General features: G+C 70.2%; 13 pseudogenes; all 13 read right to left on the bottom strand.

Moving 5' to 3' along the window:
- Window positions 1-1,331: 1,331 nt before the first annotated feature.
- LOC148758027 (5S ribosomal RNA) lies at window positions 1,332-1,451 on the bottom strand (annotated as a pseudogene).
- Window positions 1,452-3,486: 2,035 nt separating this feature from the next.
- Window positions 3,487-3,606, bottom strand: LOC148758026 (5S ribosomal RNA; annotated as a pseudogene).
- Window positions 3,607-4,964: 1,358 nt separating this feature from the next.
- Window positions 4,965-5,084, bottom strand: LOC148758025 (5S ribosomal RNA; annotated as a pseudogene).
- A 2,035-nt stretch (window positions 5,085-7,119) lies between these two features.
- On the bottom strand, window positions 7,120-7,239 carry LOC148758024 (5S ribosomal RNA; annotated as a pseudogene).
- Window positions 7,240-8,597: 1,358 nt separating this feature from the next.
- On the bottom strand, window positions 8,598-8,717 carry LOC148758023 (5S ribosomal RNA; annotated as a pseudogene).
- Window positions 8,718-10,752: 2,035 nt separating this feature from the next.
- LOC148758022 (5S ribosomal RNA) lies at window positions 10,753-10,872 on the bottom strand (annotated as a pseudogene).
- A 1,338-nt stretch (window positions 10,873-12,210) lies between these two features.
- Window positions 12,211-12,330, bottom strand: LOC148758021 (5S ribosomal RNA; annotated as a pseudogene).
- Window positions 12,331-14,365: 2,035 nt separating this feature from the next.
- LOC148758020 (5S ribosomal RNA) lies at window positions 14,366-14,485 on the bottom strand (annotated as a pseudogene).
- Window positions 14,486-15,820: 1,335 nt separating this feature from the next.
- Window positions 15,821-15,940, bottom strand: LOC148758019 (5S ribosomal RNA; annotated as a pseudogene).
- A 2,035-nt stretch (window positions 15,941-17,975) lies between these two features.
- Window positions 17,976-18,095, bottom strand: LOC148758018 (5S ribosomal RNA; annotated as a pseudogene).
- Window positions 18,096-19,430: 1,335 nt separating this feature from the next.
- Window positions 19,431-19,550, bottom strand: LOC148758017 (5S ribosomal RNA; annotated as a pseudogene).
- Window positions 19,551-21,585: 2,035 nt separating this feature from the next.
- On the bottom strand, window positions 21,586-21,705 carry LOC148758016 (5S ribosomal RNA; annotated as a pseudogene).
- Window positions 21,706-23,040: 1,335 nt separating this feature from the next.
- Window positions 23,041-23,160, bottom strand: LOC148758015 (5S ribosomal RNA; annotated as a pseudogene).
- Window positions 23,161-23,185: the final 25 nt, after the last annotated feature.

Here is a 23,185-nt window from a genome sequence, read left to right as displayed (position 1 = left end):
GGACCTGGCTCCCCGCGCCCCAAGAGCCTGCTCCCGGACTGCCTCGTGAGCGCGCGCCATGCAGATGCTCCGCTCTGGTGGCGAACATCGACCCGCTGGCCGGCTCCGCCGTCACCGCGTCCCCGTCCAGTCCGGCTCCCCGCCTCCTCCGAATGCCCCTGGCGTGGGCGGCGGGCCACTCCTGGCCCGCAGCGAGGCCACTTCGCGCCACCGGAGGTTCCATGGGACACTGCCATTTCCCTGATGGTGCCAGAAGTCGTGGAACTCTGGCATCCTGGGATTCCCCAGGACCCAGACCGGCATACACCCCGCCCCCCTACCGCCACCAGGTTTACCCCCAACCGCACCCCCAAGACTGGTGGAGGCCTGCACCAGCAGGCAGCCCTGGGCCTGGGAGTTGTGGGAGAACCCCGCGGCGGCGGCGGCGGCGGCGGCGTCCGCGGCGGAGGCAGGGGAGGGTGGCGATGTAGGCAATGGCAACCGCGTGGATGGCTCCAGGGCGGCGATGGCGGCGGCGACAATGGGGGCTTTGACGGTGGGCACTGGGGAGCGGGGAGCGCTGGCGGCGGCGGCGGTGGCGGGAGAGGGCGTGAGGGCGGTGCTGGCGCGGAGGCCGGGAGAGCAGAGGCCGGAGATTGAGGTAGTACGGCAAGGCCGGCGGCTGGGGTGGGGGCGGGGGAGAGGGCGGTGCTGGAGGCGGGGATGGGGAGAGGGGTGATGGCGGCGGCGGCAGCGGGGAGAGCAGAGGAGGCTGAATGAGGGAGTATGGCGTTGGCGGCGGCGGGGTCGCGGACTGGGGCGAGTGCAGCGCTGGCGGAGGGGGTGGGGAGCGTGGTGATGGCGGCGGCGGCGGCGGCGGCGCAGAAGCGGGGGCTGATCATGAGCAGCGCTGGCGGCGGCGGCGGCGAGGGAGGGTTGCGAGGTCGGCAATGGCGTCGGCGGCGGCGTTGTGTCGGCGGGGGCAGGGGGGAGGGCAGCGCTGGTGGGGGGTGTGGGAAACGCGGTGATGGCGGGGGCTTTGGTGGTGGCGGCGGGGGCCAGGGCAGCGCTGGTGGCGGCGGCGGCGGCGGCGGCGGCGGCGGTGGCGACCGCCGCTGGGCCAAGGGATCCGGATGACGGCCTGCGGGACCGAAGAGGACGAAGAAGAGGGTGTGGGGGGGAGCACTGGCCGACGGGCCTGGTGTGCCGCCGGGGCTGCCAGCTTGTAGTGCCGGGTGGCTGACCGGCCTCTGGCCAGGGGGACCTTCGGCTGGCTGGGCGGCTGCAGAGGGGCAAGGGGCGGCAGGGGTTCGGAGGGAGCCACGCCGGGGCGGCGATGCAAAAGGAGAGGCGAGCAAAAGCCTACAGGTGTTCCCAGGTGGTCTCCCACCCAAGTACTAACCAGGCCCGACCCTGCTTAGCTTCCGAGTTCAGACGAGATCTGGCGCGTTCAGGGCGGTATGGCCTTAGGCGCTGGACCCGGCTCCCGGCGCTCCAAGAGCCTGCTCCCGACCTGCCTCCTGAGCGCGCGCCATGCTGCTGGGCCGCTCGGGTGGCGAGCATGTCTGCCTGAGCGCCTCCCGCCCGCTCCCCGCCTCCTCCGGACGCCGCTGGTGTGGGCGACGGGCTACTCCTGGCACACAGCGAGGCCCCTTCGCGCCCCCCCAGTGGCTCCACGGGCCTCGGTCACTTCCCTGACTGTGACAGATATCTGGGCGCCCGGGCATCCTGGGACTCCCCAGGCCCCGAACGGCTTTTACCCCGGGCCCCTACCCCAACCCCTCTCATCCCCCATCCCAGCCCCACAACCGCACAGCCCCCCTTGCTGCTGGACTGCCCCCACCTCTCAGGGCCACCGAGGGGGGCGCAGGGTCCTCTCAGTCCCCTCCGGCCCTAGGGACGTGCAACCCAGGCCCTGGCCCTGGCCGGCCCCACCCACTGGCCCAAAGCCAGGGAGAGCCACCCGCGCCACCAGGGTGCAGGAGCTCCGGTCTGCAGCCACCCTTCGTCACAAGCCTTCAGTCTGGGCCCTCGCCCCTCGTCAGCACCCGGAGTCCCGCCCGACCTCCGGTCCCTTCAGTGGCTACACGTCACGTCTCCTGACCCGGGGAGGTGAGAGAGGCCAGAGACGGAGCAAGAGAGTGGCGGAGAGAGACAGACGGGGACTGGGGACAGACTCCCAGAGAGCAGTTTGAGGCTCTGGGCCTCGCGTGGAGGGGTGCTGCGTGGGGGCTGCATGGTCATCAGCTGTGACCGCTTGGCCATCAGCTGTTGCCAGTTGGCCATGGGCCCCCGGAGGTGCTGCGTTGGCCAAGCTAGGAAGCGCGGGTGGTGGACTGCAAATTGCAGAGGGGCGCGGATTGCAGTGGGCCGGCTTGGTGGGTCGACGGTCGGTGTGTCGGTGGGTTGGCAGAGAAACGGCCGACCGGTTGGGGATCGGGCGGCTCCGGCCTGCCGTGTCTCCAAGCCAGCCGCCCGTGAGAAATGGTGCTCTCAGCCCCCTATCCGTGGCTCCGTTGGTGTTCCTTCTTGGCCTCACCATATCCTGCGTTCTTGTGCGGGGACGGGGACTAGAGTCCCCGCAGGACAGGGACCGACAGACAGAACGGGAGGAGGCGTAAGAGGGAGCGAGATGGAAATATACACGTATATGTACACGTATGTATCCCGACATACAGAGAGACATGGACAGAGACAGAAAAAGGGGGCTGGCTCGCGGGAGAGAGCTCCTGAGCGAGAGGCAGAGCCCAACAGGCACGTCACAGAGCCAGAGAGACGTGGGGGGGCCGGGGGGGAGGGACGCACAGGCGGGCACATGGACTGGGACAGACTCGCTGAGGCTGTGTTGAAGTGGCAGCCTCTCCACCGGAGTGTGGTCGTGCCCGGGGCTGGGCTCCACTACAGAGGCAGTGCCCGGGTATTGGCAGTCACCCTTGAAGGCCCCGGGCCAGGCCGGAGGGCCAGTGGGCTCCGAGCCCCGCCCAGGGACCCCCCCCAAGGGAGGAGAGTGGCAGCCCACAGGCACCCTGGTTGTGAGGGTTGTGTGCCTGCGTGCCTGCACTTCCCCTTGTGGTGGTCTCTCCTGGAGTCCAAGGGCGTGCGGTGTGTTTGGGTGCTGCTCCCTCTGTCCCCTGGTTTGACCCGGCTCTTTGTGCCCTGTGTGTTGGGGCCACCACGAACGGCGGGAAGGGAGGGCTCCTGGCTCTTGTGGGCGATGGGAGGGGGCGTGCGGGGGTGTGGGTAGAGGTGCCTGCCGGCGGAGACACAGGCTTGGATAACTGCTGCAGGCTGACGGCCTGCCTCAGCGAAGAGGACTAAGAAGAGGGTGTGGGGTGGAGCCCTGGCCGACGGGCCTGGTGTGCGGCCGGGGCTGCCAGCTTGTAGTGCCGGGTGGCTGACCGGCCTCTGGCCAGGGGGACCTTCGGCTGGCTGGGCGGCTTCAGAGGGGCAAGGGGCGGCAGGGGTTCGGAGGGAGCCACGCCGGGGCGGCGGCGCAAAAGGAGAGGCAAGCAAAAGCCTACAGGTATTCCCAGGCGGTCTCCCATCCAAGTACTAACCAGGCCCCTCCCTGCTTAGCTCCCGAATTCAGAGGAGATCGGGCGCGTTCAGGGTGGTATAGCCGTCGACGCTGGGACCTGGCTCCCCGCGCCCCAAGAGCCTGCTCCCGGACTGCCTCGTGAGCGCGCGCCATGCAGATGCTCCGCTCTGGTGGCGAACATCGACCCGCTGGCCGGCTCCGCCGTCACCGCGTCCCCGTCCAGTCCGGCTCCCCGCCTCCTCCGAATGCCCCTGGCGTGGGCGGCGGGCCACTCCTGGCCCGCAGCGAGGCCACTTCGCGCCACCGGAGGTTCCATGGGACACTGCCATTTCCCTGATGGTGCCAGAAATCGTGGAACTCTGGCATCCTGGGATTCCCCAGGACCCAGACCGGCATACACCCCGCCCCCCTTCCGCCACCAGGTTTACCCCCAACCGCACCCCCAAGACTGGTGGAGGCCTGCACCAGCAGGCAGCCCTGGGCCTGGGAGTTGTGGGAGAACCCCGCGGCGGCGGCGGCGGCGGCGGCGGCGGCGGCGGCGGCGGCGGCGTCCGCGGCGGAGGCAGGGGAGGGTGGCGATGTAGGCAATGGCAACCGCGTGGATGGCTCCAGGGCGGCGATGGCGGCGGCGACAATGGGGGCTTTGACGGTGGGCACTGGGGAGCGGGGAGCGCTGGCGGCGGCGGCGGTGGCGGGAGAGGGCGTGAGGGCGGTGGTGGCGCGGAGGCCGGGAGAGCAGAGGCGGGAGATTGAGGGAGTACGGCAAGGCCGGCGGCTGGGGTGGGGGCGGGGGAGAGGGCGGTGCTGGAGGCGGGGATGGGGAGAGGGGTGATGGCGGCGGCGGCAGCGGGGAGAGCAGAGGAGGCTGAATGAGGGAGTATGGCGTTGGCGGCGGCGGGGTCGCGGACGGGGGCGAGTGCAGCGCTGGCGGAGGGGGTGGGGAGCGTGGTGATGGCGGCGGCGGCGGCGGCGGCGGCGGCGCAGAAGCGGGGGCTGATCATGAGCAGCGCTGGCGGCGGCGGCGGCGAGGGAGGGTTGCGAGGTCGGCAATGGCGTCGGCGGCGGCGTTGTGTCGGCGGGGGCAGGAGGGAGGGCAGCGCTGGCGGGGGGTGTGGGAAACGCGGTGATGGCGGGGGCTTTGGTGGTGGCGGCGGGGGCCAGGGCAGCGCTGGTGGCGGCGGCGGCGGCGGCGGCGGTGGCGACCGCCGCTGGGCCAAGGGATCCGGATGACGGCCTGCGGGACCGAAGAGGACGAAGAAGAGGGTGTGGGGGGGGGAGCACTGGCCGACGGGCCTGGTGTGCCGCCGGGGCTGCCAGCTTGTAGTGCCGGGTGGCTGACCGGCCTCTGGCCAGGGGGACCTTCGGCTGGCTGGGCGGCTGCAGAGGGGCAAGGGGCGGCAGGGGTTCGGAGGGAGCCACGCCGGGGCGGCGATGCAAAAGGAGAGGCGAGCAAAAGCCTACAGGTGTTCCCAGGTGGTCTCCCACCCAAGTACTAACCAGGCCCGACCCTGCTTAGCTTCCGAGTTCAGACGAGATCTGGCGCGTTCAGGGCGGTATGGCCTTAGGCGCTGGACCCGGCTCCCGGCGCTCCAAGAGCCTGCTCCCGACCTGCCTCCTGAGCGCGCGCCATGCTGCTGGGCCGCTCGGGTGGCGAGCATGTCTGCCTGAGCGCCTCCCGCCCGCTCCCCGCCTCCTCCGGACGCCGCTGGTGTGGGCGACGGGCTACTCCTGGCACACAGCGAGGCCCCTTCGCGCCCCCCCAGTGGCTCCACGGGCCTCGGTCACTTCCCTGACTGTGACAGATATCTGGGCGCCCGGGCATCCTGGGACTCCCCAGGCCCCGAACGGCTTTTACCCCGGGCCCCTACCCCAACCCCTCTCATCCCCCATCCCAGCCCCACAACCGCACAGCCCCCCTTGCTGCTGGACTGCCCCCACCTCTCAGGGCCACCGAGGGGGGCGCAGGGTCCTCTCAGTCCCCTCCGGCCCTAGGGACGTGCAACCCAGGCCCTGGCCCTGGCCGGCCCCACCCACTGGCCCAAAGCCAGGGAGAGCCACCCGCGCCACCAGGGTGCAGGAGCTCCGGTCTGCAGCCACCCTTCGTCACAAGCCTTCAGTCTGGGCCCTCGCCCCTCGTCAGCACCCGGAGTCCCGCCCGACCTCCGGTCCCTTCAGTGGCTACACGTCACGTCTCCTGACCCGGGGAGGTGAGAGAGGCCAGAGACGGAGCAAGAGAGTGGCGGAGAGAGACAGACGGGGACTGGGGACAGACTCCCAGAGAGCAGTTTGAGGCTCTGGGCCTCGCGTGGAGGGGTGCTGCGTGGGGGCTGCATGGTCATCAGCTGTGACCGCTTGGCCATCAGCTGTTGCCAGTTGGCCATGGGCCCCCGGAGGTGCTGCGTTGGCCAAGCTAGGAAGCGCGGGTGGTGGACTGCAAATTGCAGAGGGGCGCGGATTGCAGTGGGCCGGCTTGGTGGGTCGACGGTCGGTGTGTCGGTGGGTTGGCAGAGAAACGGCCGACCGGTTGGGGATCGGGCGGCTCCGGCCTGCCGTGTCTCCAAGCCAGCCGCCCGTGAGAAATGGTGCTCTCAGCCCCCTATCCGTGGCTCCGTTGGTGTTCCTTCTTGGCCTCACCATATCCTGCGTTCTTGTGCGGGGACGGGGACTAGAGTCCCCGCAGGACAGGGACCGACAGACAGAACGGGAGGAGGCGTAAGAGGGAGCGAGATGGAAATATACACGTATATGTACACGTATGTATCCCGACATACAGAGAGACATGGACAGAGACAGAAAAAGGGGGCTGGCTCGCGGGAGAGAGCTCCTGAGCGAGAGGCAGAGCCCAACAGGCACGTCACAGAGCCAGAGAGACGTGGGGGGGCCGGGGGGGAGGGACGCACAGGCGGGCACATGGACTGGGACAGACTCGCTGAGGCTGTGTTGAAGTGGCAGCCTCTCCACCGGAGTGTGGTCGTGCCCGGGGCTGGGCTCCACTACAGAGGCAGTGCCCGGGTATTGGCAGTCACCCTTGAAGGCCCCGGGCCAGGCCGGAGGGCCAGTGGGCTCCGAGCCCCGCCCAGGGACCCCCCCCAAGGGAGGAGAGTGGCAGCCCACAGGCACCCTGGTTGTGAGGGTTGTGTGCCTGCGTGCCTGCACTTCCCCTTGTGGTGGTCTCTCCTGGAGTCCAAGGGCGTGCGGTGTGTTTGGGTGCTGCTCCCTCTGTCCCCTGGTTTGACCCGGCTCTTTGTGCCCTGTGTGTTGGGGCCACCACGAACGGCGGGAAGGGAGGGCTCCTGGCTCTTGTGGGCGATGGGAGGGGGCGTGCGGGGGTGTGGGTAGAGGTGCCTGCCGGCGGAGACACAGGCTTGGATAACTGCTGCAGGCTGACGGCCTGCCTCAGCGAAGAGGACTAAGAAGAGGGTGTGGGGTGGAGCCCTGGCCGACGGGCCTGGTGTGCGGCCGGGGCTGCCAGCTTGTAGTGCCGGGTGGCTGACCGGCCTCTGGCCAGGGGGACCTTCGGCTGGCTGGGCGGCTTCAGAGGGGCAAGGGGCGGCAGGGGTTCGGAGGGAGCCACGCCGGGGCGGCGGCGCAAAAGGAGAGGCAAGCAAAAGCCTACAGGTATTCCCAGGCGGTCTCCCATCCAAGTACTAACCAGGCCCCTCCCTGCTTAGCTCCCGAATTCAGAGGAGATCGGGCGCGTTCAGGGTGGTATAGCCGTCGACGCTGGGACCTGGCTCCCCGCGCCCCAAGAGCCTGCTCCCGGACTGCCTCGTGAGCGCGCGCCATGCAGATGCTCCGCTCTGGTGGCGAACATCGACCCGCTGGCCGGCTCCGCCGTCACCGCGTCCCCGTCCAGTCCGGCTCCCCGCCTCCTCCGAATGCCCCTGGCGTGGGCGGCGGGCCACTCCTGGCCCGCAGCGAGGCCACTTCGCGCCACCGGAGGTTCCATGGGACACTGCCATTTCCCTGATGGTGCCAGAAATCGTGGAACTCTGGCATCCTGGGATTCCCCAGGACCCAGACCGGCATACACCCCGCCCCCCTTCCGCCACCAGGTTTACCCCCAACCGCACCCCCAAGACTGGTGGAGGCCTGCACCAGCAGGCAGCCCTGGGCCTGGGAGTTGTGGGAGAACCCCGCGGCGGCGGCGGCGGCGGCGGCGGCGGCGGCGGCGGCGGCGGCGTCCGCGGCGGAGGCAGGGGAGGGTGGCGATGTAGGCAATGGCAACCGCGTGGATGGCTCCAGGGCGGCGATGGCGGCGGCGACAATGGGGGCTTTGACGGTGGGCACTGGGGAGCGGGGAGCGCTGGCGGCGGCGGCGGTGGCGGGAGAGGGCGTGAGGGCGGTGGTGGCGCGGAGGCCGGGAGAGCAGAGGCGGGAGATTGAGGGAGTACGGCAAGGCCGGCGGCTGGGGTGGGGGCGGGGGAGAGGGCGGTGCTGGAGGCGGGGATGGGGAGAGGGGTGATGGCGGCGGCGGCAGCGGGGAGAGCAGAGGAGGCTGAATGAGGGAGTATGGCGTTGGCGGCGGCGGGGTCGCGGACGGGGGCGAGTGCAGCGCTGGCGGAGGGGGTGGGGAGCGTGGTGATGGCGGCGGCGGCGGCGGCGGCGGCGGCGCAGAAGCGGGGGCTGATCATGAGCAGCGCTGGCGGCGGCGGCGGCGAGGGAGGGTTGCGAGGTCGGCAATGGCGTCGGCGGCGGCGTTGTGTCGGCGGGGGCAGGAGGGAGGGCAGCGCTGGCGGGGGGTGTGGGAAACGCGGTGATGGCGGGGGCTTTGGTGGTGGCGGCGGGGGCCAGGGCAGCGCTGGTGGCGGCGGCGGCGGCGGCGGCGGTGGCGACCGCCGCTGGGCCAAGGGATCCGGATGACGGCCTGCGGGACCGAAGAGGACGAAGAAGAGGGTGTGGGGGGGGGAGCACTGGCCGACGGGCCTGGTGTGCCGCCGGGGCTGCCAGCTTGTAGTGCCGGGTGGCTGACCGGCCTCTGGCCAGGGGGACCTTCGGCTGGCTGGGCGGCTGCAGAGGGGCAAGGGGCGGCAGGGGTTCGGAGGGAGCCACGCCGGGGCGGCGATGCAAAAGGAGAGGCGAGCAAAAGCCTACAGGTGTTCCCAGGTGGTCTCCCACCCAAGTACTAACCAGGCCCGACCCTGCTTAGCTTCCGAGTTCAGACGAGATCTGGCGCGTTCAGGGCGGTATGGCCTTAGGCGCTGGACCCGGCTCCCGGCGCTCCAAGAGCCTGCTCCCGACCTGCCTCCTGAGCGCGCGCCATGCTGCTGGGCCGCTCGGGTGGCGAGCATGTCTGCCTGAGCGCCTCCCGCCCGCTCCCCGCCTCCTCCGGACGCCGCTGGTGTGGGCGACGGGCTACTCCTGGCACACAGCGAGGCCCCTTCGCGCCCCCCCAGTGGCTCCACGGGCCTCGGTCACTTCCCTGACTGTGACAGATATCTGGGCGCCCGGGCATCCTGGGACTCCCCAGGCCCCGAACGGCTTTTACCCCGGGCCCCTACCCCAACCCCTCTCATCCCCCATCCCAGCCCCACAACCGCACAGCCCCCCTTGCTGCTGGACTGCCCCCACCTCTCAGGGCCACCGAGGGGGGCGCAGGGTCCTCTCAGTCCCCTCCGGCCCTAGGGACGTGCAACCCAGGCCCTGGCCCTGGCCGGCCCCACCCACTGGCCCAAAGCCAGGGAGAGCCACCCGCGCCACCAGGGTGCAGGAGCTCCGGTCTGCAGCCACCCTTCGTCACAAGCCTTCAGTCTGGGCCCTCGCCCCTCGTCAGCACCCGGAGTCCCGCCCGACCTCCGGTCCCTTCAGTGGCTACACGTCACGTCTCCTGACCCGGGGAGGTGAGAGAGGCCAGAGACGGAGCAAGAGAGTGGCGGAGAGAGACAGACGGGGACTGGGGACAGACTCCCAGAGAGCAGTTTGAGGCTCTGGGCCTCGCGTGGAGGGGTGCTGCGTGGGGGCTGCATGGTCATCAGCTGTGACCGCTTGGCCATCAGCTGTTGCCAGTTGGCCATGGGCCCCCGGAGGTGCTGCGTTGGCCAAGCTAGGAAGCGCGGGTGGTGGACTGCAAATTGCAGAGGGGCGCGGATTGCAGTGGGCCGGCTTGGTGGGTCGACGGTCGGTGTGTCGGTGGGTTGGCAGAGAAACGGCCGACCGGTTGGGGATCGGGCGGCTCCGGCCTGCCGTGTCTCCAAGCCAGCCGCCCGTGAGAAATGGTGCTCTCAGCCCCCTATCCGTGGCTCCGTTGGTGTTCCTTCTTGGCCTCACCATATCCTGCGTTCTTGTGCGGGGACGGGGACTAGAGTCCCCGCAGGACAGGGACCGACAGACAGAACGGGAGGAGGCGTAAGAGGGAGCGAGATGGAAATATACACGTATATGTACACGTATGTATCCCGACATACAGAGAGACATGGACAGAGACAGAAAAAGGGGGCTGGCTCGCGGGAGAGAGCTCCTGAGCGAGAGGCAGAGCCCAACAGGCACGTCACAGAGCCAGAGAGACGTGGGGGGGCCGGGGGGGAGGGACGCACAGGCGGGCACATGGACTGGGACAGACTCGCTGAGGCTGTGTTGAAGTGGCAGCCTCTCCACCGGAGTGTGGTCGTGCCCGGGGCTGGGCTCCACTACAGAGGCAGTGCCCGGGTATTGGCAGTCACCCTTGAAGGCCCCGGGCCAGGCCGGAGGGCCAGTGGGCTCCGAGCCCCGCCCAGGGACCCCCCCCAAGGGAGGAGAGTGGCAGCCCACAGGCACCCTGGTTGTGAGGGTTGTGTGCCTGCGTGCCTGCACTTCCCCTTGTGGTGGTCTCTCCTGGAGTCCAAGGGCGTGCGGTGTGTTTGGGTGCTGCTCCCTCTGTCCCCTGGTTTGACCCGGCTCTTTGTGCCCTGTGTGTTGGGGCCACCACGAACGGCGGGAAGGGAGGGCTCCTGGCTCTTGTGGGCGATGGGAGGGGGCGTGCGGGGGTGTGGGTAGAGGTGCCTGCCGGCGGAGACACAGGCTTGGATAACTGCTGCAGGCTGACGGCCTGCCTCAGCGAAGAGGACTAAGAAGAGGGTGTGGGGTGGAGCCCTGGCCGACGGGCCTGGTGTGCGGCCGGGGCTGCCAGCTTGTAGTGCCGGGTGGCTGACCGGCCTCTGGCCAGGGGGACCTTCGGCTGGCTGGGCGGCTTCAGAGGGGCAAGGGGCGGCAGGGGTTCGGAGGGAGCCACGCCGGGGCGGCGGCGCAAAAGGAGAGGCAAGCAAAAGCCTACAGGTATTCCCAGGCGGTCTCCCATCCAAGTACTAACCAGGCCCCTCCCTGCTTAGCTCCCGAATTCAGAGGAGATCGGGCGCGTTCAGGGTGGTATAGCCGTCGACGCTGGGACCTGGCTCCCCGCGCCCCAAGAGCCTGCTCCCGGACTGCCTCGTGAGCGCGCGCCATGCAGATGCTCCGCTCTGGTGGCGAACATCGACCCGCTGGCCGGCTCCGCCGTCACCGCGTCCCCGTCCAGTCCGGCTCCCCGCCTCCTCCGAATGCCCCTGGCGTGGGCGGCGGGCCACTCCTGGCCCGCAGCGAGGCCACTTCGCGCCACCGGAGGTTCCATGGGACACTGCCATTTCCCTGATGGTGCCAGAAGTCGTGGAACTCTGGCATCCTGGGATTCCCCAGGACCCAGACCGGCATACACCCCGCCCCCCTACCGCCACCAGGTTTACCCCCAACCGCACCCCCAAGACTGGTGGAGGCCTGCACCAGCAGGCAGCCCTGGGCCTGGGAGTTGTGGGAGAACCCCGCGGCGGCGGCGGCGGCGGCGGCGGCGGCGGCGGCGGCGGCGTCCGCGGCGGAGGCAGGGGAGGGTGGCGATGTAGGCAATGGCAACCGCGTGGATGGCTCCAGGGCGGCGATGGCGGCGGCGACAATGGGGGCTTTGACGGTGGGCACTGGGGAGCGGGGAGCGCTGGCGGCGGCGGCGGTGGCGGGAGAGGGCGTGAGGGCGGTGCTGGCGCGGAGGCCGGGAGAGCAGAGGCCGGAGATTGAGGTAGTACGGCAAGGCCGGCGGCTGGGGTGGGGGCGGGGGAGAGGGCGGTGCTGGAGGCGGGGATGGGGAGAGGGGTGATGGCGGCGGCGGCAGCGGGGAGAGCAGAGGAGGCTGAATGAGGGAGTATGGCGTTGGCGGCGGCGGGGTCGCGGACTGGGGCGAGTGCAGCGCTGGCGGAGGGGGTGGGGAGCGTGGTGATGGCGGCGGCGGCGGCGGCGGCGCAGAAGCGGGGGCTGATCATGAGCAGCGCTGGCGGCGGCGGCGGCGAGGGAGGGTTGCGAGGTCGGCAATGGCGTCGGCGGCGGCGTTGTGTCGGCGGGGGCAGGGGGGAGGGCAGCGCTGGTGGGGGGTGTGGGAAACGCGGTGATGGCGGGGGCTTTGGTGGTGGCGGCGGGGGCCAGGGCAGCGCTGGTGGCGGCGGCGGCGGTGGCGACCGCCGCTGGGCCAAGGGATCCGGATGACGGCCTGCGGGACCGAAGAGGACGAAGAAGAGGGTGTGGGGGGGAGCACTGGCCGACGGGCCTGGTGTGCCGCCGGGGCTGCCAGCTTGTAGTGCCGGGTGGCTGACCGGCCTCTGGCCAGGGGGACCTTCGGCTGGCTGGGCGGCTGCAGAGGGGCAAGGGGCGGCAGGGGTTCGGAGGGAGCCACGCCGGGGCGGCGATGCAAAAGGAGAGGCGAGCAAAAGCCTACAGGTGTTCCCAGGTGGTCTCCCACCCAAGTACTAACCAGGCCCGACCCTGCTTAGCTTCCGAGTTCAGACGAGATCTGGCGCGTTCAGGGCGGTATGGCCTTAGGCGCTGGACCCGGCTCCCGGCGCTCCAAGAGCCTGCTCCCGACCTGCCTCCTGAGCGCGCGCCATGCTGCTGGGCCGCTCGGGTGGCGAGCATGTCTGCCTGAGCGCCTCCCGCCCGCTCCCCGCCTCCTCCGGACGCCGCTGGTGTGGGCGACGGGCTACTCCTGGCACACAGCGAGGCCCCTTCGCGCCCCCCCAGTGGCTCCACGGGCCTCGGTCACTTCCCTGACTGTGACAGATATCTGGGCGCCCGGGCATCCTGGGACTCCCCAGGCCCCGAACGGCTTTTACCCCGGGCCCCTACCCCAACCCCTCTCATCCCCCATCCCAGCCCCACAACCGCACAGCCCCCCTTGCTGCTGGACTGCCCCCACCTCTCAGGGCCACCGAGGGGGGCGCAGGGTCCTCTCAGTCCCCTCCGGCCCTAGGGACGTGCAACCCAGGCCCTGGCCCTGGCCGGCCCCACCCACTGGCCCAAAGCCAGGGAGAGCCACCCGCGCCACCAGGGTGCAGGAGCTCCGGTCTGCAGCCACCCTTCGTCACAAGCCTTCAGTCTGGGCCCTCGCCCCTCGTCAGCACCCGGAGTCCCGCCCGACCTCCGGTCCCTTCAGTGGCTACACGTCACGTCTCCTGACCCGGGGAGGTGAGAGAGGCCAGAGACGGAGCAAGAGAGTGGCGGAGAGAGACAGACGGGGACTGGGGACAGACTCCCAGAGAGCAGTTTGAGGCTCTGGGCCTCGCGTGGAGGGGTGCTGCGTGGGGGCTGCATGGTCATCAGCTGTGACCGCTTGGCCATCAGCTGTTGCCAGTTGGCCATGGGCCCCCGGAGGTGCTGCGTTGGCCAAGCTAGGAAGCGCGGGTGGTGGACTGCAAATTGCAGAGGGGCGCGGATTGCAGTGGGCCGGCTTGGTGGGTCGACGGTCGGTGTGTCGGTGGGTTGGCAGAGAAACGGCCGACCGGTTGGGGATCGGGCGGCTCCGGCCTGCCGTGTCTCCAAGCCAGCCGCCCGTGAGAAATGGTGCTCTCAGCCCCCTATCCGTGGCTCCGTTGGTGTTCCTTCTTGGCCTCACCATATCCTGCGTTCTTGTGCGGGGACGGGGACTAGAGTCCCCGCAGGACAGGGACCGACAGACAGAACGGGAGGAGGCGTAAGAGGGAGCGAGATGGAAATATACACGTATATGTACACGTATGTATCCCGACATACAGAGAGACATGGACAGAGACAGAAAAAGGGGGCTGGCTCGCGGGAGAGAGCTCCTGAGCGAGAGGCAGAGCCCAACAGGCACGTCACAGAGCCAGAGAGACGTGGGGGGGCCGGGGGGGAGGGACGCACAGGCGGGCACATGGACTGGGACAGACTCGCTGAGGCTGTGTTGAAGTGGCAGCCTCTCCACCGGAGTGTGGTCGTGCCCGGGGCTGGGCTCCACTACAGAGGCAGTGCCCGGGTATTGGCAGTCACCCTTGAAGGCCCCGGGCCAGGCCGGAGGGCCAGTGGGCTCCGAGCCCCGCCCAGGGACCCCCCCCAAGGGAGGAGAGTGGCAGCCCACAGGCACCCTGGTTGTGAGGGTTGTGTGCCTGCGTGCCTGCACTTCCCCTTGTGGTGGTCTCTCCTGGAGTCCAAGGGCGTGCGGTGTGTTTGGGTGCTGCTCCCTCTGTCCCCTGGTTTGACCCGGCACTTTGTGCCCTGTGTGTTGGGGCCACCACGAACGGCGGGAAGGGAGGGCTCCTGGCTCTTGTGGGCGATGGGAGGGGGCGTGCGGGGGTGTGGGTAGAGGTGCCTGCCGGCGGAGACACAGGCTTGGATAACTGCTGCAGGCTGACGGCCTGCCTCAGCGAAGAGGACTAAGAAGAGGGTGTGGGGTGGAGCCCTGGCCGACGGGCCTGGTGTGCGGCCGGGGCTGCCAGCTTGTAGTGCCGGGTGGCTGACCGGCCTCTGGCCAGGGGGACCTTCGGCTGGCTGGGCGGCTTCAGAGGGGCAAGGGGCGGCAGGGGTTCGGAGGGAGCCACGCCGGGGCGGCGGCGCAAAAGGAGAGGCAAGCAAAAGCCTACAGGTATTCCCAGGCGGTCTCCCATCCAAGTACTAACCAGGCCCCTCCCTGCTTAGCTCCCGAATTCAGAGGAGATCGGGCGCGTTCAGGGTGGTATAGCCGTCGACGCTGGGACCTGGCTCCCCGCGCCCCAAGAGCCTGCTCCCGGACTGCCTCGTGAGCGCGCGCCATGCAGATGCTCCGCTCTGGTGGCGAACATCGACCCGCTGGCCGGCTCCGCCGTCACCGCGTCCCCGTCCAGTCCGGCTCCCCGCCTCCTCCGAATGCCCCTGGCGTGGGCGGCGGGCCACTCCTGGCCCGCAGCGAGGCCACTTCGCGCCACCGGAGGTTCCATGGGACACTGCCATTTCCCTGATGGTGCCAGAAGTCGTGGAACTCTGGCATCCTGGGATTCCCCAGGACCCAGACCGGCATACACCCCGCCCCCCTACCGCCACCAGGTTTACCCCCAACCGCACCCCCAAGACTGGTGGAGGCCTGCACCAGCAGGCAGCCCTGGGCCTGGGAGTTGTGGGAGAACCCCGCGGCGGCGGCGGCGGCGGCGGCGGCGTCCGCGGCGGAGGCAGGGGAGGGTGGCGATGTAGGCAATGGCAACCGCGTGGATGGCTCCAGGGCGGCGATGGCGGCGGCGACAATGGGGGCTTTGACGGTGGGCACTGGGGAGCGGGGAGCGCTGGCGGCGGCGGCGGTGGCGGGAGAGGGCGTGAGGGCGGTGCTGGCGCGGAGGCCGGGAGAGCAGAGGCCGGAGATTGAGGTAGTACGGCAAGGCCGGCGGCTGGGGTGGGGGCGGGGGAGAGGGCGGTGCTGGAGGCGGGGATGGGGAGAGGGGTGATGGCGGCGGCGGCAGCGGGGAGAGCAGAGGAGGCTGAATGAGGGAGTATGGCGTTGGCGGCGGCGGGGTCGCGGACTGGGGCGAGTGCAGCGCTGGCGGAGGGGGTGGGGAGCGTGGTGATGGCGGCGGCGGCGGCGGCGGCGCAGAAGCGGGGGCTGATCATGAGCAGCGCTGGCGGCGGCGGCGGCGAGGGAGGGTTGCGAGGTCGGCAATGGCGTCGGCGGCGGCGTTGTGTCGGCGGGGGCAGGGGGGAGGGCAGCGCTGGTGGGGGGTGTGGGAAACGCGGTGATGGCGGGGGCTTTGGTGGTGGCGGCGGGGGCCAGGGCAGCGCTGGTGGCGGCGGCGGCGGCGGCGGCGGCGGTGGCGACCGCCGCTGGGCCAAGGGATCCGGATGACGGCCTGCGGGACCGAAGAGGACGAAGAAGAGGGTGTGGGGGGGAGCACTGGCCGACGGGCCTGGTGTGCCGCCGGGGCTGCCAGCTTGTAGTGCCGGGTGGCTGACCGGCCTCTGGCCAGGGGGACCTTCGGCTGGCTGGGCGGCTGCAGAGGGGCAAGGGGCGGCAGGGGTTCGGAGGGAGCCACGCCGGGGCGGCGATGCAAAAGGAGAGGCGAGCAAAAGCCTACAGGTGTTCCCAGGTGGTCTCCCACCCAAGTACTAACCAGGCCCGACCCTGCTTAGCTTCCGAGTTCAGACGAGATCTGGCGCGTTCAGGGCGGTATGGCCTTAGGCGCTGGACCCGGCTCCCGGCGCTCCAAGAGCCTGCTCCCGACCTGCCTCCTGAGCGCGCGCCATGCTGCTGGGCCGCTCGGGTGGCGAGCATGTCTGCCTGAGCGCCTCCCGCCCGCTCCCCGCCTCCTCCGGACGCCGCTGGTGTGGGCGACGGGCTACTCCTGGCACACAGCGAGGCCCCTTCGCGCCCCCCCAGTGGCTCCACGGGCCTCGGTCACTTCCCTGACTGTGACAGATATCTGGGCGCCCGGGCATCCTGGGACTCCCCAGGCCCCGAACGGCTTTTACCCCGGGCCCCTACCCCAACCCCTCTCATCCCCCATCCCAGCCCCACAACCGCACAGCCCCCCTTGCTGCTGGACTGCCCCCACCTCTCAGGGCCACCGAGGGGGGCGCAGGGTCCTCTCAGTCCCCTCCGGCCCTAGGGACGTGCAACCCAGGCCCTGGCCCTGGCCGGCCCCACCCACTGGCCCAAAGCCAGGGAGAGCCACCCGCGCCACCAGGGTGCAGGAGCTCCGGTCTGCAGCCACCCTTCGTCACAAGCCTTCAGTCTGGGCCCTCGCCCCTCGTCAGCACCCGGAGTCCCGCCCGACCTCCGGTCCCTTCAGTGGCTACACGTCACGTCTCCTGACCCGGGGAGGTGAGAGAGGCCAGAGACGGAGCAAGAGAGTGGCGGAGAGAGACAGACGGGGACTGGGGACAGACTCCCAGAGAGCAGTTTGAGGCTCTGGGCCTCGCGTGGAGGGGTGCTGCGTGGGGGCTGCATGGTCATCAGCTGTGACCGCTTGGCCATCAGCTGTTGCCAGTTGGCCATGGGCCCCCGGAGGTGCTGCGTTGGCCAAGCTAGGAAGCGCGGGTGGTGGACTGCAAATTGCAGAGGGGCGCGGATTGCAGTGGGCCGGCTTGGTGGGTCGACGGTCGGTGTGTCGGTGGGTTGGCAGAGAAACGGCCGACCGGTTGGGGATCGGGCGGCTCCGGCCTGCCGTGTCTCCAAGCCAGCCGCCCGTGAGAAATGGTGCTCTCAGCCCCCTATCCGTGGCTCCGTTGGTGTTCCTTCTTGGCCTCACCATATCCTGCGTTCTTGTGCGGGGACGGGGACTAGAGTCCCCGCAGGACAGGGACCGACAGACAGAACGGGAGGAGGCGTAAGAGGGAGCGAGATGGAAATATACACGTATATGTACACGTATGTATCCCGACATACAGAGAGACATGGACAGAGACAGAAAAAGGGGGCTGGCTCGCGGGAGAGAGCTCCTGAGCGAGAGGCAGAGCCCAACAGGCACGTCACAGAGCCAGAGAGACGTGGGGGGGCCGGGGGGGAGGGACGCACAGGCGGGCACATGGACTGGGACAGACTCGCTGAGGCTGTGTTGAAGTGGCAGCCTCTCCACCGGAGTGTGGTCGTGCCCGGGGCTGGGCTCCACTACAGAGGCAGTGCCCGGGTATTGGCAGTCACCCTTGAAGGCCCCGGGCCAGGCCGGAGGGCCAGTGGGCTCCGAGCCCCGCCCAGGGACCCCCCCCAAGGGAGGAGAGTGGCAGCCCACAGGCACCCTGGTTGTGAGGGTTGTGTGCCTGCGTGCCTGCACTTCCCCTTGTGGTGGTCTCTCCTGGAGTCCAAGGGCGTGCGGTGTGTTTGGGTGCTGCTCCCTCTGTCCCCTGGTTTGACCCGGCTCTTTGTGCCCTGTGTGTTGGGGCCACCACGAACGGCGGGAAGGGAGGGCTCCTGGCTCTTGTGGGCGATGGGAGGGGGCGTGCGGGGGTGTGGGTAGAGGTGCCTGCCGGCGGAGACACAGGCTTGGATAACTGCTGCAGGCTGACGGCTTGCCTCAGCGAAGAGGACTAAGAAGAGGGTGTGGGGTGGAGCCCTGGCCGACGGGCCTGGTGTGCGGCCGGGGCTGCCAGCTTGTAGTGCCGGGTGGCTGACCGGCCTCTGGCCAGGGGGACCTTCGGCTGGCTGGGCGGCTTCAGAGGGGCAAGGGGCGGCAGGGGTTCGGAGGGAGCCACGCCGGGGCGGCGGCGCAAAAGGAGAGGCAAGCAAAAGCCTACAGGTATTCCCAGGCGGTCTCCCATCCAAGTACTAACCAGGCCCCTCCCTGCTTAGCTCCCGAATTCAGAGGAGATCGGGCGCGTTCAGGGTGGTATAGCCGTCGACGCTGGGACCTGGCTCCCCGCGCCCCAAGAGCCTGCTCCCGGACTGCCTCGTGAGCGCGCGCCATGCAGATGCTCCGCTCTGGTGGCGAACATCGACCCGCTGGCCGGCTCCGCCGTCACCGCGTCCCCGTCCAGTCCGGCTCCCCGCCTCCTCCGAATGCCCCTGGCGTGGGCGGCGGGCCACTCCTGGCCCGCAGCGAGGCCACTTCGCGCCACCGGAGGTTCCATGGGACACTGCCATTTCCCTGATGGTGCCAGAAGTCGTGGAACTCTGGCATCCTGGGATTCCCCAGGACCCAGACCGGCATACACCCCGCCCCCCTACCGCCACCAGGTTTACCCCCAACCGCACCCCCAAGACTGGTGGAGGCCTGCACCAGCAGGCAGCCCTGGGCCTGGGAGTTGTGGGAGAACCCCGCGGCGGCGGCGGCGGCGGCGGCGTCCGCGGCGGAGGCAGGGGAGGGTGGCGATGTAGGCAATGGCAACCGCGTGGATGGCTCCAGGGCGGCGATGGCGGCGGCGACAATGGGGGCTTTGACGGTGGGCACTGGGGAGCGGGGAGCGCTGGCGGCGGCGGCGGTGGCGGGAGAGGGCGTGAGGGCGGTGCTGGCGCGGAGGCCGGGAGAGCAGAGGCCGGAGATTGAGGTAGTACGGCAAGGCCGGCGGCTGGGGTGGGGGCGGGGGAGAGGGCGGTGCTGGAGGCGGGGATGGGGAGAGGGGTGATGGCGGCGGCGGCAGCGGGGAGAGCAGAGGAGGCTGAATGAGGGAGTATGGCGTTGGCGGCGGCGGGGTCGCGGACTGGGGCGAGTGCAGCGCTGGCGGAGGGGGTGGGGAGCGTGGTGATGGCGGCGGCGGCGGCGGCGGCGCAGAAGCGGGGGCTGATCATGAGCAGCGCTGGCGGCGGCGGCGGCGAGGGAGGGTTGCGAGGTCGGCAATGGCGTCGGCGGCGGCGTTGTGTCGGCGGGGGCAGGGGGGAGGGCAGCGCTGGTGGGGGGTGTGGGAAACGCGGTGATGGCGGGGGCTTTGGTGGTGGCGGCGGGGGCCAGGGCAGCGCTGGTGGCGGCGGCGGCGGCGGCGGCGGCGGCGGTGGCGACCGCCGCTGGGCCAAGGGATCCGGATGACGGCCTGCGGGACCGAAGAGGACGAAGAAGAGGGTGTGGGGGGGAGCACTGGCCGACGGGCCTGGTGTGCCGCCGGGGCTGCCAGCTTGTAGTGCCGGGTGGCTGACCGGCCTCTGGCCAGGGGGACCTTCGGCTGGCTGGGCGGCTGCAGAGGGGCAAGGGGCGGCAGGGGTTCGGAGGGAGCCACGCCGGGGCGGCGATGCAAAAGGAGAGGCGAGCAAAAGCCTACAGGTGTTCCCAGGTGGTCTCCCACCCAAGTACTAACCAGGCCCGACCCTGCTTAGCTTCCGAGTTCAGACGAGATCTGGCGCGTTCAGGGCGGTATGGCCTTAGGCGCTGGACCCGGCTCCCGGCGCTCCAAGAGCCTGCTCCCGACCTGCCTCCTGAGCGCGCGCCATGCTGCTGGGCCGCTCGGGTGGCGAGCATGTCTGCCTGAGCGCCTCCCGCCCGCTCCCCGCCTCCTCCGGACGCCGCTGGTGTGGGCGACGGGCTACTCCTGGCACACAGCGAGGCCCCTTCGCGCCCCCCCAGTGGCTCCACGGGCCTCGGTCACTTCCCTGACTGTGACAGATATCTGGGCGCCCGGGCATCCTGGGACTCCCCAGGCCCCGAACGGCTTTTACCCCGGGCCCCTACCCCAACCCCTCTCATCCCCCATCCCAGCCCCACAACCGCACAGCCCCCCTTGCTGCTGGACTGCCCCCACCTCTCAGGGCCACCGAGGGGGGCGCAGGGTCCTCTCAGTCCCCTCCGGCCCTAGGGACGTGCAACCCAGGCCCTGGCCCTGGCCGGCCCCACCCACTGGCCCAAAGCCAGGGAGAGCCACCCGCGCCACCAGGGTGCAGGAGCTCCGGTCTGCAGCCACCCTTCGTCACAAGCCTTCAGTCTGGGCCCTCGCCCCTCGTCAGCACCCGGAGTCCCGCCCGACCTCCGGTCCCTTCAGTGGCTACACGTCACGTCTCCTGACCCGGGGAGGTGAGAGAGGCCAGAGACGGAGCAAGAGAGTGGCGGAGAGAGACAGACGGGGACTGGGGACAGACTCCCAGAGAGCAGTTTGAGGCTCTGGGCCTCGCGTGGAGGGGTGCTGCGTGGGGGCTGCATGGTCATCAGCTGTGACCGCTTGGCCATCAGCTGTTGCCAGTTGGCCATGGGCCCCCGGAGGTGCTGCGTTGGCCAAGCTAGGAAGCGCGGGTGGTGGACTGCAAATTGCAGAGGGGCGCGGATTGCAGTGGGCCGGCTTGGTGGGTCGACGGTCGGTGTGTCGGTGGGTTGGCAGAGAAACGGCCGACCGGTTGGGGATCGGGCGGCTCCGGCCTGCCGTGTCTCCAAGCCAGCCGCCCGTGAGAAATGGTGCTCTCAGCCCCCTATCCGTGGCTCCGTTGGTGTTCCTTCTTGGCCTCACCATATCCTGCGTTCTTGTGCGGGGACGGGGACTAGAGTCCCCGCAGGACAGGGACCGACAGACAGAACGGGAGGAGGCGTAAGAGGGAGCGAGATGGAAATATACACGTATATGTACACGTATGTATCCCGACATACAGAGAGACATGGACAGAGACAGAAAAAGGGGGCTGGCTCGCGGGAGAGAGCTCCTGAGCGAGAGGCAGAGCCCAACAGGCACGTCACAGAGCCAGAGAGACGTGGGGGGGCCGGGGGGGAGGGACGCACAGGCGGGCACATGGACTGGGACAGACTCGCTGAGGCTGTGTTGAAGTGGCAGCCTCTCCACCGGAGTGTGGTCGTGCCCGGGGCTGGGCTCCACTACAGAGGCAGTGCCCGGGTATTGGCAGTCACCCTTGAAGGCCCCGGGCCAGGCCGGAGGGCCAGTGGGCTCCGAGCCCCGCCCAGGGACCCCCCCCAAGGGAGGAGAGTGGCAGCCCACAGGCACCCTGGTTGTGAGGGTTGTGTGCCTGCGTGCCTGCACTTCCCCTTGTGGTGGTCTCTCCTGGAGTCCAAGGGCGTGCGGTGTGTTTGGGTGCTGCTCCCTCTGTCCCCTGGTTTGACCCGGCTCTTTGTGCCCTGTGTGTTGGGGCCACCACGAACGGCGGGAAGGGAGGGCTCCTGGCTCTTGTGGGCGATGGGAGGGGGCGTGCGGGGGTGTGGGTAGAGGTGCCTGCCGGCGGAGACACAGGCTTGGATAACTGCTGCAGGCTGACGGCCTGCCTCAGCGAAGAGGACTAAGAAGAGGGTGTGGGGTGGAGCCCTGGCCGACGGGCCTGGTGTGCGGCCGGGGCTGCCAGCTTGTAGTGCCGGGTGGCTGACCGGCCTCTGGCCAGGGGGACCTTCGGCTGGCTGGGCGGCTTCAGAGGGGCAAGGGGCGGCAGGGGTTCGGAGGGAGCCACGCCGGGGCGGCGGCGCAAAAGGAGAGGCAAGCAAAAGCCTACAGGTATTCCCAGGCGGTCTCCCATCCAAGTACTAACCAGGCCCCTCCCTGCTTAGCTCCCGAATTCAGAGGAGATCGGGCGCGTTCAGGGTGGTATAGCCGTCGACGCTGGGACCTGGCTCCCCGCGCCCCAAGAGCCTGCTCCCGGACTGCCTCGTGAGCGCGCGCCATGCAGATGCTCCGCTCTGGTGGCGAACATCGACCCGCTGGCCGGCTCCGCCGTCACCGCGTCCCCGTCCAGTCCGGCTCCCCGCCTCCTCCGAATGCCCCTGGCGTGGGCGGCGGGCCACTCCTGGCCCGCAGCGAGGCCACTTCGCGCCACCGGAGGTTCCATGGGACACTGCCATTTCCCTGATGGTGCCAGAAGTCGTGGAACTCTGGCATCCTGGGATTCCCCAGGACCCAGACCGGCATACACCCCGCCCCCCTACCGCCACCAGGTTTACCCCCAACCGCACCCCCAAGACTGGTGGAGGCCTGCACCAGCAGGCAGCCCTGGGCCTGGGAGTTGTGGGAGAACCCCGCGGCGGCGGCGGCGGCGGCGGCGTCCGCGGCGGAGGCAGGGGAGGGTGGCGATGTAGGCAATGGCAACCGCGTGGATGGCTCCAGGGCGGCGATGGCGGCGGCGACAATGGGGGCTTTGACGGTGGGCACTGGGGAGCGGGGAGCGCTGGCGGCGGCGGCGGTGGCGGGAGAGGGCGTGAGGGCGGTGCTGGCGCGGAGGCCGGGAGAGCAGAGGCCGGAGATTGAGGTAGTACGGCAAGGCCGGCGGCTGGGGTGGGGGCGGGGGAGAGGGCGGTGCTGGAGGCGGGGATGGGGAGAGGGGTGATGGCGGCGGCGGCAGCGGGGAGAGCAGAGGAGGCTGAATGAGGGAGTATGGCGTTGGCGGCGGCGGGGTCGCGGACTGGGGCGAGTGCAGCGCTGGCGGAGGGGGTGGGGAGCGTGGTGATGGCGGCGGCGGCGGCGGCGGCGCAGAAGCGGGGGCTGATCATGAGCAGCGCTGGCGGCGGCGGCGGCGAGGGAGGGTTGCGAGGTCGGCAATGGCGTCGGCGGCGGCGTTGTGTCGGCGGGGGCAGGGGGGAGGGCAGCGCTGGTGGGGGGTGTGGGAAACGCGGTGATGGCGGGGGCTTTGGTGGTGGCGGCGGGGGCCAGGGCAGCGCTGGTGGCGGCGGCGGCGGCGGCGGCGGCGGCGGTGGCGACCGCCGCTGGGCCAAGGGATCCGGATGACGGCCTGCGGGACCGAAGAGGACGAAGAAGAGGGTGTGGGGGGGAGCACTGGCCGACGGGCCTGGTGTGCCGCCGGGGCTGCCAGCTTGTAGTGCCGGGTGGCTGACCGGCCTCTGGCCAGGGGGACCTTCGGCTGGCTGGGCGGCTGCAGAGGGGCAAGGGGCGGCAGGGGTTCGGAGGGAGCCACGCCGGGGCGGCGATGCAAAAGGAGAGGCGAGCAAAAGCCTACAGGTGTTCCCAGGTGGTCTCCCACCCAAGTACTAACCAGGCCCGACCCTGCTTAGCTTCCGAGTTCAGACGAGATCTGGCGCGTTCAGGGCGGTATGGCCTTAGGCGCTGGACCCGGCTCCCGGCGCTCCA

This window comes from Rhinolophus sinicus, chromosome 6, assembly GCF_057876585.1.
Source record: "Rhinolophus sinicus isolate RSI-liver-muscle chromosome 6, RSI-T2T, whole genome shotgun sequence".
Classification (NCBI taxonomy): domain Eukaryota; kingdom Metazoa; phylum Chordata; class Mammalia; order Chiroptera; family Rhinolophidae; genus Rhinolophus; species Rhinolophus sinicus.
Note: the sequence above shows the minus strand (reverse complement) of the source record. Positions and strands in the feature narration are given on the sequence as shown.